The sequence below is a fragment of the Mobula birostris genome, chromosome 9 (assembly GCF_030028105.1).
Source record: "Mobula birostris isolate sMobBir1 chromosome 9, sMobBir1.hap1, whole genome shotgun sequence".
NCBI classification, from domain to species: domain Eukaryota; kingdom Metazoa; phylum Chordata; class Chondrichthyes; order Myliobatiformes; family Myliobatidae; genus Mobula; species Mobula birostris.
Genome location: NC_092378.1, coordinates 49,227,506 through 49,246,376, shown reverse-complemented (window position 1 = coordinate 49,246,376; position 18,871 = coordinate 49,227,506).

The following is an 18,871-nucleotide window of genomic DNA, read 5'->3' as shown; positions in this document are numbered from 1 at the left end:
GAGCTGACTAAATTTACAACCCTCATACAGTTTGCTTAGAAGTTTGACCACTCCAACCAAACCAGCTGAAATTAGCTTTGCTTATATTGTGAAAGTAACACAGGAACATTTAGAACTGAAGCCATTGTTGTTTGCAGAATGCTTTAGGCTTCAAAAGTGGAATCAAAAGGAATGGGAGTCCATTACAATATGCATAGCAGAATTGAAGAGATTATTTAAGTATTATCAATTCAGTAATGGGCTTAATGATGTACTGAAAAATCATTTTGTTTGTGGAATTTTACAAGCAAGCATTCAAAAACAGCTCCTAACTGAAACAGAACTGACATTTAAAAGAGCAGTTGAGATAGCTGTATCAATGGAAACAGTAGATAGAGGTGCAAGTGAGTTGCAATCAGGAAAGAAAGTGAGCGTGAACAAAATTGCAACATCTAAACAGAAACCTGCCTGGTCAAACAATTTATGTTAGAGTTGTGGCAGGGGCTCCCATACGCCAGACCAATACAGTTTTAAAAGTGAAGCTTGCAGAAATGCTACAAGGCAGGACACATACAAACAGCATGTTAGGCAGACAAAAATAAATGGACAGCACAAGAAGGAGAAAAAAAATGAAGTTGCAGTTTCAAAAAGAGGACTGATTTGTATGGTGTTGATGAAAAATCTGATAATGATGGGAGTGACATAGGACTAGGTAGCCCTGAAACTTACAAAATGAAATCTAACAATGGACTAGTAATATGGCTGATACCTTACATGAATGTCCAATTAATTAAAATGGAGTTGGACACTGGGTCGGCTGTTTCAGTCATTACACAAAATAAGTTTGAATGATATTTCAAAGGTACTGAACTGAAGGCTGAAGATAACCAACTAATAACTTATACTGGAAAAAAAGATAATTCAGAAAAGATATGGCAAAGTTATTTCCCATGGTAGGGGTGTCTAGGACAAGAGGGCATGACGTCAGGATTGAAGGATACCCATTTAGAACAGAGACACAGAGAAATTACTTTAGTCAGAGGGTGGTAAATCTGTAGAATTTATTGCCATGAGCGGCTGTGGAGGCCAAGTCAGTGGGTGCATTTAAGGAAGAGATGGATGGGTTCTTGATTAGCCAGGGCATCAAAGGGTATGGGGAGAAGGCAGGGGAGTGGGGATGACTGGAAGAATTGGATCAGCCCATGATTGAATGGCAGAGCAGACTTGATGGGCGATATGGCCTGCTTCTGCTCCTATATCTTATTCTCTTATATTTCCTGTGTAACTGACATTTGTGTAGCCTGGGCAAAAAGTACACACTCAGGACAACAAAGACTTTTTTGGGTTTTAATTCCTTTATCGGTTTTTGATGTCTAAGTGCCAGAAGAGGGTCGCGAAACAAAACGAACGAATTTACAACCAGTTCTTGCTGTTACAATCTCAGTTTAACTTCTGATTCACACCCTTGTGTATGGACAGAATTGCATATGCAGTATAAAAAAAACACTAGAACTAATACAGTACAAATACGGAACTAATACAGCAGTGGCAATCCTGGTGGAGCACAATACAAGCATTAGAATCCCACCCACCCTGCATGTTATACATCACAGCAAAAAATGTAAGTGAATACATCTCATCTAAGACGTACACACGAGTTGAACTTCCAAACAGAGACTAAACATTCACGTTACGCGGTTACATGCACAATCAGTCCTGATACAATAAAGTTAGACAAAAGGTACACGTTGGCACAACTTTTACAAGGTATTGCTTGGTAGTTAAATTACAGGAAGCCTGACCTATTTGGCTGGTGAGGAACTTTGCCCAAGCCACGCTAACCAGCGTTGAGTCATTCACTTGAGAAAATCTAAAGCATCCACAGGTAAAACATGTCGAACTACAGATATTCTCAATTCACCAGCAAGAATAAATGAATTCACATGGATATCGTTAATTAATGCTCACCTTTCCTCACCATGCCCAGCACACTCTTGGAGAGACCAGATTCCAAAGCCCTACCAGCATCTTCAGCAGAAAGCAAAATAGTCTCCCCACTATCCCACGCGTGCGTAATGACATCAGCGTCTCCCTTAAAGGCACAGACAACTATTCTAGCATTACCCGGATGGACGCCTAAGTACACTTTTAACGATACTGAATAAGATCCAATGGTCACCCGGTTACATTTGTAACAGTGAAATACAAAAACCAATATGTCACATTGGGCTTCTACGTGGTAAAAATAGGAAGGCCAGCATTGTGAGGTTGTGATTGGCTGAGACAACTATAACTTGATTGCCACATTTGCATGCCATATCCCCTGCAATAGAGTCAACTGAAAGCAAATTAAGGGAAGTACTGGATGATGCCACAGCAGTGTCAAGGAGGGCACTGGAAAACTCAAACATATCAAGGGTAAATAGTGTTAAATGAAAATGCTACATCAAGTTTTACAAAGCCCGTCTGGTTCCTTATACCATGCGTAACAAAATAGCCAGTGAGCTAGACTGCATGGAGGCTGAAGGAATTCTTTCCGTGGTTGAGTGGCACCCAGGGGCAATGCTAGTGGTCCCAGTAGCCAGGAAGAGTTGGTCTGGTAAGATCTGTGGTGATTTTAATGTCACCATTAATCCAGTACTGGAAGTCAATCAATACACTCTGCCCAGGATAAAGGATATCTGTGCAAAGCATTCTGGAGGTAAACATTTCAGCAAGGTGGATTTAGTTGATGCCTACCTACAGATGAAGATGGAAGAAGAAGAACTCAAGGTGATTTTCACCATAAACACTCACAAAGGGCTTTATCACTATAATAGGCTTATTTCTGGAGTAACATCTACACCTGCACTCTGACAGAAAGATATGGGCCAGCTACTGAAATGTTGTCCAGGCACAAGGTGTTACCTAAACACAAAATACTCTGCAGATGCTGGGGTCAAAGCAATACTCACAATATGCTGGAGGCCCTATAAAGAAGGTGAGGGAGGGTGGGAAGGAGAAGGCTGGTAGGTGCCAGGTGAAAAACCAATAAGGGAAAAGATAAAGAGGTGGGGGAGGGGAAGCAGGGAGGCAATAGGCAGGAAACATGAAGAAGGAATGGGGAAAACACAATGGGTAGTAGAAGGAGGCAGAACCATGAGGGAGGTGATAGGCAGGAAAGGTGAAGAAGTAATAGGGGCAAACACAATGGGTAGTAGAAGGGGGCGGAACCATGAGGGAGGTGATAGGCAGCTGGGGGAGGGGGCAGAGTGAAATTGGGATAGGAGAAGGGAGGGGGGAGGGCATTACCAGAAGTTGGAGAATTCTATGTTCATACCAAGGGGCTGGAGACAAAGTGTTACCTGGATGACATCATTATTATTGATACCCATAACAAGAAACATCTCCAAAATTTCACAACAGTGTTAAGAAGATTAGAAGCTTATGGGTTCAGAGCACAAAGCAACAAGTGTGAATTCTTTAAATCAAGCATCACTTACTGTGGTAACACCACTGATGCACAAGATTTACTCAAGTGTGCAGAGAAAATTCGAGCAGTGATGGATCACCCTAGGCCAAAGGACATATTCTCTCTAATGCAAATCCAAAGTCTCCCTATTACAGCAGAGATGATCCAAAGGGAAACCAGAAAAGACCCCACACCATCACAATGCCACCCAAAATGTCGGGAATGTGCAGCAGAAACTCCAGTTCCCGGAATTTTACCAGCACAGGGATGAACTGAGGTGTAGATAGAGAGTTGTTGTATCATCCAAGCTGAGAGGTGAAGTGTTGGAGGAGCTACATGCCAGTCATCTAGGCATGGTTAAAAGGATAATGTTGGCTCGAAACTTTGTCTGGTGCCCTGGGATAGATCAGCAGGTTATACAGCTTGCATTGCACTGTTCAGGACGCCAACACATCCAGAAGAATGGTGTCCAGAGCTATCGGAACCAATCCACGCAGCCTCAGAGTCAACTCCTACCAGCATGATGGAGGACAGCCCAGAATCTGAGATTGTTTCACAGCCATAAATCTCACCTGCCTAGTAGAGTGACACTTCCTGCCAGGAAAGTCATTATCCCAAAACAGTAAGAAATCCTCCAGAGTGATTAAATATTTAGGCCTGAATAGGTCAACTTAAAATTTACAATGCTGTGACTGCCTGTACAGTAGTTGTATTATATAGTATACCTTGTATATAGTTGAGATGCATTCTGTATTGGGTTGGAGTTTATAGCTTAACAGGGAAGAGCGTTGTGTATTTAATATCTCAATAATATTTGAGTAATATTGTAAATATATTGTTTGATTGAGATTTCTTTGTTGCTTACCTAATGCATTGTGGGTTATATGTAAAAATACGTGAATGGCGTACATCATCACACCACCACGTCATACGTGCGCGCCTTGCTTAGAGTAAAAGCGAAACAAATACACGCAGTCCTGTCTCTGTGTTTTTGCTTTCAATTAGTTTTATGTTTTGGAGCTACAAAACATAACAAGAAGCCTGGGGGTGGTGGGGTGGGGAAAATCTTCACTCAAAGGGTGGTGATAGTGTGGAACGAGATGCCAGCAGAATAGGTGGGTGCGGATTCAGAGGTAGCATTTAACGAAGTTTGGATAGATACATGGATGGGAGGGGAATGGAGAGCTATGGTCCATGGTTTAGTCGGACCAAAGGGCCTGTTTCTGTGCTGTATTGTGCTATGACTCTGACTTTATATGAACATATTTAAAAGGAAGGAGGAGGCAACCCAGGATTTTGTACCTGCCTCACCATTTCAGGGGATGGATGATATTTTTTTCATATCAATGCCATTTCCTTGCACTTTCCCATAAAACTATAAATCACTATTTCAAATGAAAGCGCACATTATGCCTCCCACCAGATTCAGAATTCCATAGTTTCACCAACCTCTGTGTGAAGTCCTTTCTCCTCATCTCAGTTGGAAATAACCTGCTTCTGATTCTGAAATTGTGGACCCTGGCCTTAGATTCCTCTGCCAGGGTAAGCATTGTTCTGTATCTAGGCTGGCAAGCTGCTCTTCAGGCAGATTTGATGAAAATCCTCTCATTATTTTCTGCTCATCCTAATCTCTCATGGGAAACTCACCATCCCTACAATTAGTCCCTTCCCTATTTCCTCTTGTGACAGTATGTTAAGTAGAAATATATTTGTTTCCTTTCCAATTTTCCTTGACAGATACATGAACCAGGTCCTCTTTGAAAATATTGATGCAGCTGGACTGACCCAGTGACATAAAACACTTGGTCAACACCATTTTGACCATAAGACATCGGAGTCCGCTCCACCATTCAAGCATGGCTTGATTTATCATCCCTCTCAACTCTCTTCTCCAGCCTTCTCCCCATAACATTTGACACCCTTACTGATTAAAAACCTATCAAATTTTGATTTAAATATACCCAATGGCTTGGCCTCCACAGTCGGCTGTGGCAATGAATTCCACAGATTCACCAACATTTGATGAATAAAATTACTCCTCATTTCTGTCCTTGTATTGTGAGGCTTTGCCCTCTGGTCTGAGACTTCCCCTCCAATGGAAACACGAAATATGAGTCTTGAGGACTAACATTTGGAATCGAGGTGCAAAAGAGGGCAAATTGTGCAAATAAATACTGGAGAAATAAGTTGTAGACTTTAAAAGTAAGTCTGCAGATTGTGGAGTTGAGGTGAGTGAAGGAGCCTGAGTGTAATAACTGTTCATGAACTTGGTGATGTTCAAAGGTTTCTATACGTCCTAAGCCAATTGTAGCAGAGAGAATAAAGCATGGCGTGGACAGTGAGGATCCTTGATGGCTACTGCTTTTTTGGGCAGCGCTCCTTGTAAATGTGTTCAATGGTGGGGAGGGCTTTGCCTGTGATGGACAGCACTTCCTGTAAACTCCTCTATTCCTAGAAATTGGTGTTTTTGTACCAGACTGTGATGCAACCCTCACTGTGTGTTTATAGACGTCTGGCAAAAGTTTAGGTTGATGTGCTCAATCTATGCAAAGTACTCACAAAGTAGAGGCACTGTCATGCCTTCTTTGTGATTGCACTTACACACTGGTCCCAGGACAGAGCCCCTCATATGATAACACCAAGGAATTTACAGCACCAGCCTTCTCCACATCCAATTCCCAAAAATATCCACTTACAGCTCATTTCATATACCATCCTTTGTGTAAGAAAAACTTCCCCCTCAGACCTCCTTTAAATTTAAATGATTTAAAATTTAAAAGTAAAGGTAAGACTTTATAAGGCATTAGTCAGACTGCCTTTGGAGTATTATGAGCAGATTTGGACCCCATATTTAAGAAAGGATGTGCTGGCATTGGAGAGGGTCCAGAGGAGGTACATGAGGTATAAATGAAAGGGTTAATGGATGTGGAGCATTTGATGGCTCTAGGCCTGTACTTGCTGGGGTTTAGAAAAATGAGGGGTGGATCTCATTGAAACCTATCAAATACTGAAAGGCCTAGATAGAGTGCACATACAGAGGATGTTTCCAATAGTGGGAGAATCTAGGACCAGAGTGTACAGTCTCAGAATAGAAGGGCATCCCTTTAGAACAGAGATGAGGAGGAATTTCTTCAGCCAAAGAGTAATGAATCTGTCTAATTCATTCCCACAGATGGCCGAGAAGGCCAAGCCATTGGGTATATTTAAGTGGAGATTGATAGGTTCTTGATTAGTTCAGGTGTCAAAGGTTGTGGGGAGAAGGTAGGAGAATGTGTTTGATTGAATGGCAGATGGCTCAATGGGTTGAATGGCCTAATTCTCCTCTGTTGTCTTATGGGTTTATGGTCTAAGTTTCTCTCCTCTCACTTTAAAGCTATGTTTTCTATTTTAGACTGTCTTTTTCCACCTCGCACGCTTCCTGATCTTCAACTATAATCCAGCCAGTCTTGTCCATCACTCCTTCTCCATTCCCTGGTCTTTTTTCACCAATTATCTCCTACTTCACATCCAGTCTGCTGGCCCACACATTTCTCACATGACCTCTACGCCCTGTACTGGCAGAAATCACAGAGAGTGTAAAATTGGGTAGTAGGCCCATGTTGGTATACAAACCCCCACTTCTGCCATGCAGTCACCATGGTTTGGGGACATGGCAGAATAGTGGACACTTGGGCACAGCCAACAAAGTGGTTTGGGCCAACTTAGAACTTACTTGTTCTGATATAAAATGAGAAATAGAGTCATCAGTCTTATCACATCTTGAACAGTGCACAAGGAAGCAAAGAGATGCAAAATGATTTGGTGACCCGTCCTCCTCAGTTTTTACACCACAGCACAAAGCTGACATCACTTCTGCAGAGTATGATGTACAAAACTCAACTCAAGATATTCCGCTCCTTTGTGTCATTATCAGCAGGTAGACACTATAGACGCACAATGGAGATTATTCTGACTGGTTGCATTATGACCTGCTATGGAAACACCAATGCCCAGGAATAGGAAAGTGTACAAAGAGTGAAGGGTGCAGCCCAGTCCATCACAGGCAAAACTCTCTTCACCATTAAGCATATTTGCAAGGATCACTGTCAGAAGAAAGCAGCATCAATCTTCAGGGTTCCCCCATCATCCAGGCCATGCTCTCCTCTCACTGCTTCCATTGGAGAGGAGGTATAGGAGCGTTAAGTCCCATACCATCAGGTTCAGGAACGTTTATTACCTACAACCATCAGTCTCTGGAACCAGTGTGGATAACTTCACTCACCTCAATGCTGAACTGACTCCACAACCTATAGCAAACAAGAGAAAACCTGCAGATGCTGGAAATCTGAGTAACACACACAAAATGCTGGAGGAACTCAGCAGGCCAGGCAGCATCTATGAAAAAGAGTAAACAGTCGACGTTCTAGGCCAAATTGTCCTGCTGAAGGGTTTCGGCCTGAAGCATCAACCGCTCTTATTCCCATAGATGCTGCCTGGCCTGCTGAGTTCCTCCAGCATTTTGTGTGTGTTGCCACAATCTATAGACTCAAGTTTAAAGACTCTACAACTCATGTTATCAGTATTATTTATTTACTTTACTTTCATTAGTTACACAATTTGTTTTCTTTTGTACCTTAGTTGTTTTACAGCCTCTATGTATTGTTTTTCATAAATTTTATTGTATTCCTTTATTTTTCTCTAATTAGCTGAAACTAATGAATTTCAATGTAGTATCCAGTGATATATATGTACTTTGATAATAAATTTACATTGACTCAAATCTGATTGAAACCACTTGTGTATGTCTACCGCCAGAGACCCAACCATATAACTTCATTAATGTTTTGAGGGACTGCTGTCTGGGCAGATTTATGGGCTTCAGTGAGACATGAAGCAGAGATAGATGTGCAAGAACTCATGGAACTACTTATAGAAAACAAGTTTCCTCAACCAACATCACTACCACAGATGATCAGATTGATAACACCCTCACAATGGTCAAACTACTTAACATTTCCAATGTTACCATAGTAATGACATAGTAATCACCGAGGACCTCAAGTGGTCTGTACGTACCAGCTGTGTGGTAAGAAAGACACAACCGTGCCTCCTTCACCTTAGACAGTTGAAGAAGTTTGATATGGCCCCCCAAATCCTAAGAACTTTCTACAGGGGCGCGATTGAGAGCATCCTGACTGGCTGCATCACTGCCTGGTATGGGAACTGTACTTCCCTCAATCGCAGTACTCGGCAGAGAGTGGTGCGGACAGCCCAGCACTTCTGTAGATATGAACTTCCCATGATTCAGGCCATTTACAAAGACAGGTATGTAAAAATGACAGGATCATTGCGGACCCAAGTCACCCCAGCCACAAACTGTTCCAGCTACTACCATTTGGGAAACGGTACCACAGCATAAAAGCCAGGTCCAACAGGCTCCGGGACAGCTTCTTCCACCAGGCCATCAGACTGATTAATTCATGCTGACACAACTGTATTTCCATGTTATATTGACTGCCCTGTTGTACATACTATTTATTATAAATTACTATAAATTGTATATTGCACATTTAGACAGAGGCGTAAGGTAAAGATTTTTACTACTCATATATACAAAGGATATAAGTAATAAAGTCAATTCAATTCAATTCAATTCTCAAGCAACTCACAAAGAAGGAAAAGTTTTGGAACAGTTTGTGTGCAATGATCTTCAGATAAGCGGACCCAGGTGCAGAATAAACTCAGGACTCGATAGTAGAGATTAATGATGAAGATTTATTTGGAGAATAATACAATCGAATTAAGAGCTCAATTTCTCAGGAGTTGAACACACAGTGTGGTAGTTCACACAGAACTCAAATCCAGGACTCAGCAATGAGCACTGGGCCAGAGTCACTTTAAATGGAACATTAATCACAGGAAACCTATGCAGTCGAAATCAAAAATGGATCACTTAAGAATGAGAAGCATAAGGAAACTGTATTCACATAAAGAGCATCACGAAAAACACAGCAACAGCTTAAAGATAAAGTAGCCATTAAAGAACGCTAACAAACTCAAATAAATGACGTTCAGATGTGTCGAGACTTGCTGCTATGCGAGGCCCCTCACTGGTCCGAAGGTTTCATGACATTTGAGAGATGCATGTTTATTTAGGGAGGGGCTGTTCTGAGGATACACTGTTTATAATTGTGGCCTAACTGGATTCCCCATGACGCAACGATCCACAAATAAGCAGTATCTCCAGAGTGATGGTAACTTCCTAACCAGAAGACCACAGTCTGTGGATTGGTGATAAATCTCCTCGCTGACGAGCAACACTGGCGCACCTCATTGGTGTGTGCCTAGCCCACTGCTCTACTCTCTGTATACACATGACTGTGTGGCTAGTCAGAGCTCAAATACCATCTACAAATTTGCTGATGATACAACCATTGTTGGTAGAATCTCAGGTGGTGACGAAAGGGCGTACAGGAGTGAGATATGCCAACTAGTGGAGTGATGCCACAGCAACAATCTGGCACTCAACATCAATAAGACAAAAGAGCTGATTTTGGACTTCAGGAAGGGTAAGACGAAGGAATACATACCAATCCTCATAGAGGGATCAGAAGTGGAGAGAGTGAGCAGTTTCAAGTTCCTGGGTGTCAAGATCTCTGAGGATCTAACCTGGTCCCAACATATTAATGTAGTCATAAAGAAGGCAAGACAGTGGCTATACTTCATTAGGAGCTTGAAGCGATTGGCATGTCAACAAATACACTCAGAAACTTCTATAGATGTACCGTGGAGAGCATTCTGACAAGCTGCATCACTGTTTGGTATGGAGGGGCTATTGCACAGAACCAAAAGAAGCTTCAGAAGGTTGTAAATCTAGTCAGCTCCATCTTGGGCACTAGCCTACAAAGTACCCAGGACATCTTTAAGGAGCGGTGTCTCAGAAAGGCAGTGTCCATTATTAAAGACCTCCAGCACCCAGGGCATGCCCTTTTCTCACTGTTACTATCAGGTAGGAGATACAGAAGCCTGAAGGCACACACTCAGCGATTCAGGAACAGCTTCTTCATCTCTGCCATCTGACTCCTAAATGGACATTGAAGCTTTGGAGACGACCTCACTTTTTTTTAATATATAGTATTTCTGTTTTTGCACATTTTTAAAAATCTATTCAATATACATAGTTGCTTTACTTGCTTATTTATTATTATGTTTTATTTTATTTATTATTATTATTTTTTCTCTCTGCTAGATTTTGTATTGCATTGAACTGCTGCTGCTAAGTTAACAAATTTCATGTCACATGCCGGTGATAATAAACCTGATTCTGATTCTGATTCTGAGAATGTACACAACTGCTTCAGTCACGGGTCAGACGTGTAAACAGGGACAGGAATAATCATGGTGCAGGCAGCGAAAACTCAGTCACGATTATTCCAAACACTGTTGCCCTACAAGGTTGCTTTCTCACTAACCTCCCCCCACACCCCCCACCCCACTCTACTCCCTGTAATCTCATAACCATGTAGCCAGATCCTGGCTAACTCCATCCACAAGTTTGCTGATCAGGATCAGAATTGGGATTATTATCACTGATATATGTCATCAAGTGTGATGATTTCTGGCAGCAGTACAGTGGAAGACAAAAAATAATTACTATGTTACAATGAAATATATAGTGCAAAGAGAGTCATAACCCAAATATTGATAAGCTGAAGTACAGGAAAGAGATGGAGACTTTATGACATGACAACAACCTCTCCCTCATTGTCAACAAAACAAAAGAGCTGGTCATTGACATCAGGAAGGGAGGTGGTGCACATGCTCCTGTGTTGCAATTGAGAGGGCTGAGAGCTTCAGGTTCCTCGGTGTGAACATCACCGACAGCCTGTCCTGGTTCGAACAAGTTGATGCCATGGCCAAAATAGCTCACCAATTCCTCCACTTCCTCAGGAGGCTAAAGAAATTGCGAATGTTCCTGTAAACTGGTACCAATTTTTATCAATGAACTCAGTGGCCATTTTTGGGTGCGCCTGCACACCTGCTCGTTAATGCAAATATCTCTTCAGCCAATTATGTGATGGCAACTCAATGCATACAAGTACAAGTATGCAGATATGCTCAGAGGTGCAATTGTTACTCCAACAAACATCAGAATGGGGAAGAAATGTGACCTAAGTGATATCAACAATGGAATGTTTGTTGGTGCCAGATGGGGTGGATTGAGTATCTCAGAAACTGCTGGTCTCCTGGGATTTCCATGCACAACAGTCTCCAGAGTTTACAAAGAAAGATGTGAAAACACCTTGTTAATGAGAGAGGCTAGAGGAGGAAGGCCAGCCTTGTTCAAGCTGAGAGCAATTACTGGGAGCTGTTATTACATATTCTCCAATTCAGGCTTTATGAGTCAAGGTTAACTTTGGTGATGGCACCTTCTATAGTCATGGCACGTAGGATAAAATTCCCACTCAATAAAGTGTCTTCATTTGACCCCAAAAAGAATCTGTGCTGAATCAAAACAAGTGTCGATTGTTCTATTCCTGGTGTTTATCAAAATGATAATACACATTTTTGCCTTTGTTGACTGTTGTCTTTGCTTCTCACCATTTCCAAGCAGAGGGTCAAATCTTTCAACTCTTTCCAATTAAATGAATTTTCTCCTGAGTGTGTGTACACAGGTGCCAGATGTGCTCTTGGTTACACACGGGCACTTTTCCGTGAGGTAGCTGGAGTCGGGAAACCTGCAGAATCTTCCTTAACGCCAAGATTCTGAAGCTGAGATCAGCATGATTCCTCACAAGCTAGGGGTCTGAACCTTGGCTGCCTTTGTCTGAAACATCTAGCTTTTGTTGGATGTCTGACAAATTTGCCGGAGTTCTTTGACAACATACCGAGCAGGGTCAATAAAGTAGAACCAGGAAAGATAATGCATTCTGGAGTTATAGAGAGCATTTTGGAAGATGAACAAGGCAAGACCTCACAGTATTTCATCTGGCTCTTGTGGCTTAATGAAGACCAAACACAATTTTTGAGCGTGAGAAGTATGAATAGACCAGGAAAAAGAGATTGTTCTTATAGCTAAGAGATGTAAGTGGTGATTAAGAGACGCTTTGATAAGAGTAAGTAAGAAGGAAATATTTTCAATATCCAGAAGTCATAGCGTTATGGTACTTTTCAAAGTGTCAGCTGGGATTTGTTTCAATGCAGCAAGTTATTTTGATTGGGAACACTATCTCGAAGAATCACAGAACCCAATTCAATAATAACTTTCAATGGTGAATAAGCCAGAGTAGCTTGCAGCTACGAGGGAGCACAGTGTGAGACAAGAGGGATTCTGTCCTTTGAAAGAAAGATCCAACTCTGTTAATGATTTTGATGTCTGCTGCTGGGCTAATAGGATTTACCATTTGCCGAGCAAAATTCCCTTTTGAATGACTGGTGTGATGCCAGAGGGGGAGGCAATGCAAAGGGAAGGGAGGTGGATGGAGATCTTGTCAGAAAGGCCACTCAGTCTGAGATTTGCAAGCCACTGTGTGTGGGAATGTTTTTTTAAGATTAAAGATTATCTTTATTTGTCCAATGTACATACTTCAAAACATACAGCGAATCTCAAAGATATCCCCGTTGATCTGCATCTAAATCCATTGTTTTCATCTTTCAGATTATAAAGAATGTTCCCAGTGCAATACATCAACTGAAGTCTTTGCCTAATACCTTTAGATCTGAAGCTTTGTTTAATATTTGCTAAGGGAACAAAGATGTGCTATGCTTTATCTGGCTGAACCATTCAGGAGACCCTGGGAAATCCTGTCTGTACAAGGTCCAAAGGAAAATCCAGTGTATGCCTATCTTCTGAAAACTTACATTGTCAATCTCTTAAAGCCTATTGAAGCACATTACTGTTTTTTTAACCTTGAACAAAAAACACAATGCTGGAAGAACTCAGCAAGGGGAACAGTGAGAGAGAGTGAGAGAGAGGCTCATATAAATTCTGTCAAAGAGAGAAAACAGATTTGCCTTAAGGGGAATTTCCTCTTCCCTCCCAGTTTCTTCTTCTTGGAATGGTTTGGAAAGGATGAGCAATTTCAAGTTCCTGGTGTCAACATCTCTGAGGATCTATCCTGAGCCCAACATATTGATACAGTCACAAAGTAGGCACAACAGTGGCTTTGTTTCATTAAGAGTTTAAGGAGATTTTGTATGTCACCAAAGACACTTGCAAATTTCTACAGATGTACTGCGGAGAGCATTCTAACCAGCTGCCTCACTGTCTAGAATGAGGGGGCGGGGGGGCGTTGCACTGCAAAGGATTGAAATAAGTTGCAGAAAGTTGTGACCTTAGCTCCAACACGGGCACTACCATCCCCAGCATCCAGGACAACTTAAAGGAGTGGTGCCTTAAAAAGGAGATATCTATCATTAAGGACCCCCATCACCCAGGACATGCCCTCTTCTCGTTGTTCCCATAAGGGAGGAGGTATAGGAGCCTGAAGGCACACACTCAATGATTCAGGAACAGCTTATTCCCCTCTGCCATCAGATTTCTGAATGAACATTGAACCCATGAACACTACCTCACTACTTTTTTCTGCTTTTGCCCTATTTATTTAACTTTTTAAATATATATATTTCTTACTGTAAATTTATGTTTTATTATGTATTGCAATGCATTACTGCTGCTAACAAAAAACTCACGACATATGCCAGAACTTATTCTGATTCTGACTAATCAATGCTCTAGTGAGAGAAGACAAATGATAATCTTGCATGCTGATTTGTGTTGCTGAGAGAATGTTATAGTACTGAGAGAATGCTATAGTACTTACAACTACTTTCTACGTCACAAAAATATAGAAGTTGGACCTATAAAGCCAATGAACACAAGAGATTCTGCAGATGCTGAAAATCTAGAGCAATTTACACAAAATGTTGGAGAGACTTAGCAGGTCAGGTTGCAGTCAACATCTGGGGCTGAAACCCGTTATCAGCACTTGATGAAGGGCCACAGTCCCAAATATTAACTGCTTATTCCTCTCCATAGGTGCAGCCTGACCTGCCGAGTTTATAAAGACAATGATCTAGTATAAAATGTAAACTGTGTTTTAGTAATTTATTGGTTTCTGGTGAAATAACAACAGTGATGGATGCAATCTATTAATATGTAAACCCTCACATGAAAAGAAAACCATGAAGAATTAATATAGAAGTGAAAACATCCAAGCTTACTTGGTCAGCTGGTGGTAGCAAGCATTATAGAGCAGATATCTTAGTTGCTGCTCTGCACTGATTTAGAGTATTTTAGAAAAAAGCAAAACTATGAGTTTATTAGGAGGTCTCATTCTTTCCCATTCCAGAGACTTCAACAGATGTTGTTACTCATTCTTATATTCTGTTCCTGTTCCAGATTTCAGCATTTTCATCTTCCTTTGTCTTTTTACTTACTAGTTTTACTTTTTATTGAGATACAGCACAGACTGGGCCCTTCCAGCCCTTTGAGTCACGCCACCCAGCAACCCCCAACTTAACCCTAGCCGAATCACAGGACAATTTACTACGACCAATTAACCTATAAACTGGTAGAGGCTTTAGACTGTGGGAGGAAACCAGAGCACCAGGAGGAAACCCACTCGATCACGAAAAGAACATACAAACTCTGTACCGACATCAGCGGGAATCGAACCTGTGTCGCTGGTACTGTAAAGCACTGTGCTAACCACTACGTTCCAGTGCCACTTGCTTACTACCTTACTACTGGTGGGCACAGTCTTCATCTGTGAAATCACCACATTCAAACACGGTAACTCTTTCATGTTGGTACAATCAGGGGTAGCTTGTTTGCAGCCACATTTGTAACCAAGGTTGGATTTAGCTGTGGTATCGGCCATCAAGTAATGAGCCACTGTTACATACAGTGCCCTCCATCAAGGAGCAAAATTAAAATAATGATCACTTTGTTGAGCCAATGGTTTTTGTGGAATTTGTGGATTTTGTACTCTCGTGGGAAGTAAGACAATGGAAGAAACAATGGAGAATTAAGATGTTAGGAATGATTTAGTATTTCAAGTTATTAATAAATGTCTTCTACTTCAGTCACTGCCAATCCAACTTTTGAACTTAGAAATTCCAAAGCACCCTAATAGGATTTTGATGTTATGTCATTTTTAGAGGCAGATAATACTTCTGTGCTTTGTAACAAAAACAGGAATAATATTGGAAGAAATGATTGGACGTGGATAAATTTTGCAGAATGACTTTTTGATTGGTTTTCTTGGTTTGTTATTTTATGATGTTTCACTTCGCAACAGATGTTAACAGTTAAATTAAGCTGCATTCCTTTATGAAACCCTCTTTTGCCGTGCTTCTGGCTATTTGTTCATTGTGGAGTGAGGAGGTTACAGTTATAGGAAGCATAAGTCATGGTAAGTTTCAAAGAACACAAATTTAATTATGTCCCTTTCTCCAGAGATATACGTGGCAAATCCACATCAGTGACCATCCTATCCTATGCTAGATCTGACATGTTCCCTTTCTCACTCCTAGTTGGAGGAATGTATGGGGCAGAGGAAATCCGAGGTAAGATCTTTACACAGAAAGTGGTGGGTATGTGAAGTGCACTGCTGGGGGCAGTGGCAGAGGCAAATACATTTACAGATAATTAAGAGACTCTTAGATGCACATGGATGATTAAAAAAATGGAGAACTATGTGGGAGGGAAAGGTTAGATTGATCTTAGAGTAGGTTCAAAGATCAGCACAGCTTCTTGGGCTGAAGTGCTTGGGCTGTGTTGTAGTTTCCTTTTTTCTATGTTCTAATTTTTAATTTGGTTCTAATTCTAGCTAATTAGTCTTTGAAAAATAAATAGCTGCTCCCTCTGATGCACTCCACATCTAATTATGCAAGCCAGCGTGTCATTAAATGTTGGCATCAAAAGACAAGGTAAGGCTGCCAAATTAACCTGAATTGAAATGAACATTCACTTCACTGAAAATTAAATGCAAGATGCTCTTTGAAGAGTAGTTTTATAGAATATTTTTCCTGGTACAGTGGAATTTTCAGACACCTGATTGGCAGAGTCGAACAGAGAAAATCACTAATTACTTTCCTAAGGCAGATGCTGCTCAACCCCAAGCTCGTGAAGCATGAACTGAGCTGACAGCTCAGCGGAAATCAGTTAACCACACCAGTCTGCAATGGATTCTAGTCACCCGGACTTTGTAACCAAGTCACTAGAGTCTTGGTGACTTTGATAACTGACAGGAGATGCTGGGGCAAATGAGAGTCCTCAGTTGTGTTGGATTAGTCATTAAACTGATACTGTTATACAGAAAAAGAATATTTCATGATGCATGGGGCAGCGTGGTAGTATATCAGTAAGTGCAATTGTTTTTACAGGGTCAGGGTTCAGTTCCACCACTATCTGTGAGAAGTTTTTTACGTTCTCCACCTGACCACATGGGTTTTCTCTAGGTCCTCCTGTTTCTTCCTACATTCCAAAGACATGTGGGTTAGTAAGTTATGGGCATACTATGCTTGGCGTCGGAAGCATGGCATCTCTTGCAGGCTGCCCTCAGTACATCTTCAGGCCGTGTTGGTCACTGACACAAAATGACACATTTCACTGTATGTTTTGATGTAGATGCGACAACTAAAACTAATTTATTCCATTCTACTAATAATGGACATGGGAAAGTTTGCTAAGGAAGTCCTAAATAATAATGCATTGATGGTTACTTTGGTAACTCATCTTAAGACACTGCTTCATAAATGTAATCAGTCAATATTTGCATAACATTAGAACCATAAACTTTGGTCACAGAGTTAGGTTTTAAGGACCATCTTAATGGCAATGGTACTTGCATGTTTAAAGAAGAGAATTGCACAGCCTCAGCATTTGAAAGATTTGCTCTATTTGTCACGTGTACATCAAAACATCAAAATGTGTCATTGGTGTCAATGACTAAACAGTCCGAGGATTGTGCTGAGGGCAGCCTGTAAGTGTCACCACGTTTCTAATGGCAGCTTAACATGCCCATAGCTCACTAACCCTGACCCGTACTTCTTTGCAATGTGGGAGGAAACCAGAGCACCCGGAGGAAATCCACACATTCATTGGGGAGAACTTACAAGCTCCTTACAGACAGTGGTGAAAGTTGAACCTCAATCGCAATACTAGCTCTGTAAAGACTACACTAACCACAAAACTAAGTCATCAGTGGTGAAATTAGAAATACTCAAGAGGCCCAGGTGGGGAAGTCACGGGGAGATCTGAAACAAAATGAACTTAACGTGAACCCTGTAGAGTTTGTTAACTTCCTTCAGCAACAACTCTGAATCTTAAGGTGGATAGCAAGCGGTTAAGATGTGAAGCCTAGAATACTGCTGATGGTTTCGAATCCTGCTCCAAAGATAGTGGTCCTCTGCCCTACCATTTTATCTGGAGTGAGGATCTTCTTTGGAACAGTGGACGGATTTGCTGTGGTTGCATATTTTTGCATCCTGTCCCTCAGTTTGATCATCGCAGCTGGCAAGGTTAAATTATTCCATGGTGGCATAATCAGCAGAAATCTGGCATCCAACAGGAACTGCAGGAAATCGCTACGCTTCTGTGGAACACAAGCACAGATGCATTACATTGTGACATCAAGAACTGATTATCCACATGGGGCATTGATGCTTTTGAATGGACTGATCCGCTTTAGATGCCAGGCAGAAAGCTCTGAAAATATACAAAAGGAACTTCAGTGCCTGCAAAGGAAAATAACACTTCAAAAAGCGATTACGAAAGATCCCATGAGGAAGTTTGATGAGAAATTGTAAGAAAATGCTGAATAGCAATTTAATAAAGGTCTTAAAAATTAGGAAAGGGTTTGATAGAATGGACTTAAACAAAATATTTCCAAAGATTTGGGAGTCTAAACATATATTCTTGAATTTATTAGAAGTTTTGGTCAAAGAGTCCCTAGAGTATGAAACAGGGAAGGTTTGGGTGATAGTTGAGGGATGGGTAGAGCTGAGGAAGGGAGACAGGAATTGTTAAAGTCATGAGATACAAGAGATTGAAGGTGCTGGAAATACAAACAAGATGATGGAGGAACTCAGCTTGTACGGTAGCCTCTAGGGAGGGTAAAATGGACAGTCAATTTTTTGAGTTGAGATCCTTAATCTGAACTCTTTTAGAAAAGATAGAAATGTACAGTATAGGCTTGGGGAACTAGCAGGGGCAGTGCAGGGGTTAAAATCACATGTGCCACAATCATGAATTCAAACATCAAAATAGAAAGCTGGATAAAGGTTCCGTTAGTTATTAAGAGTTAATGCATCTGGTATGCACCCATCAGTTCTTCAGTTTTAATTTTAAGGTTCTCAAGGTAATTTTTATCTTGACCAGAAACTCAATGAGACATTCCCTCTGTTTTGCTGTTTGCCACTCTCTGCAACACAAAACACACTTGTCACCTCACTTTC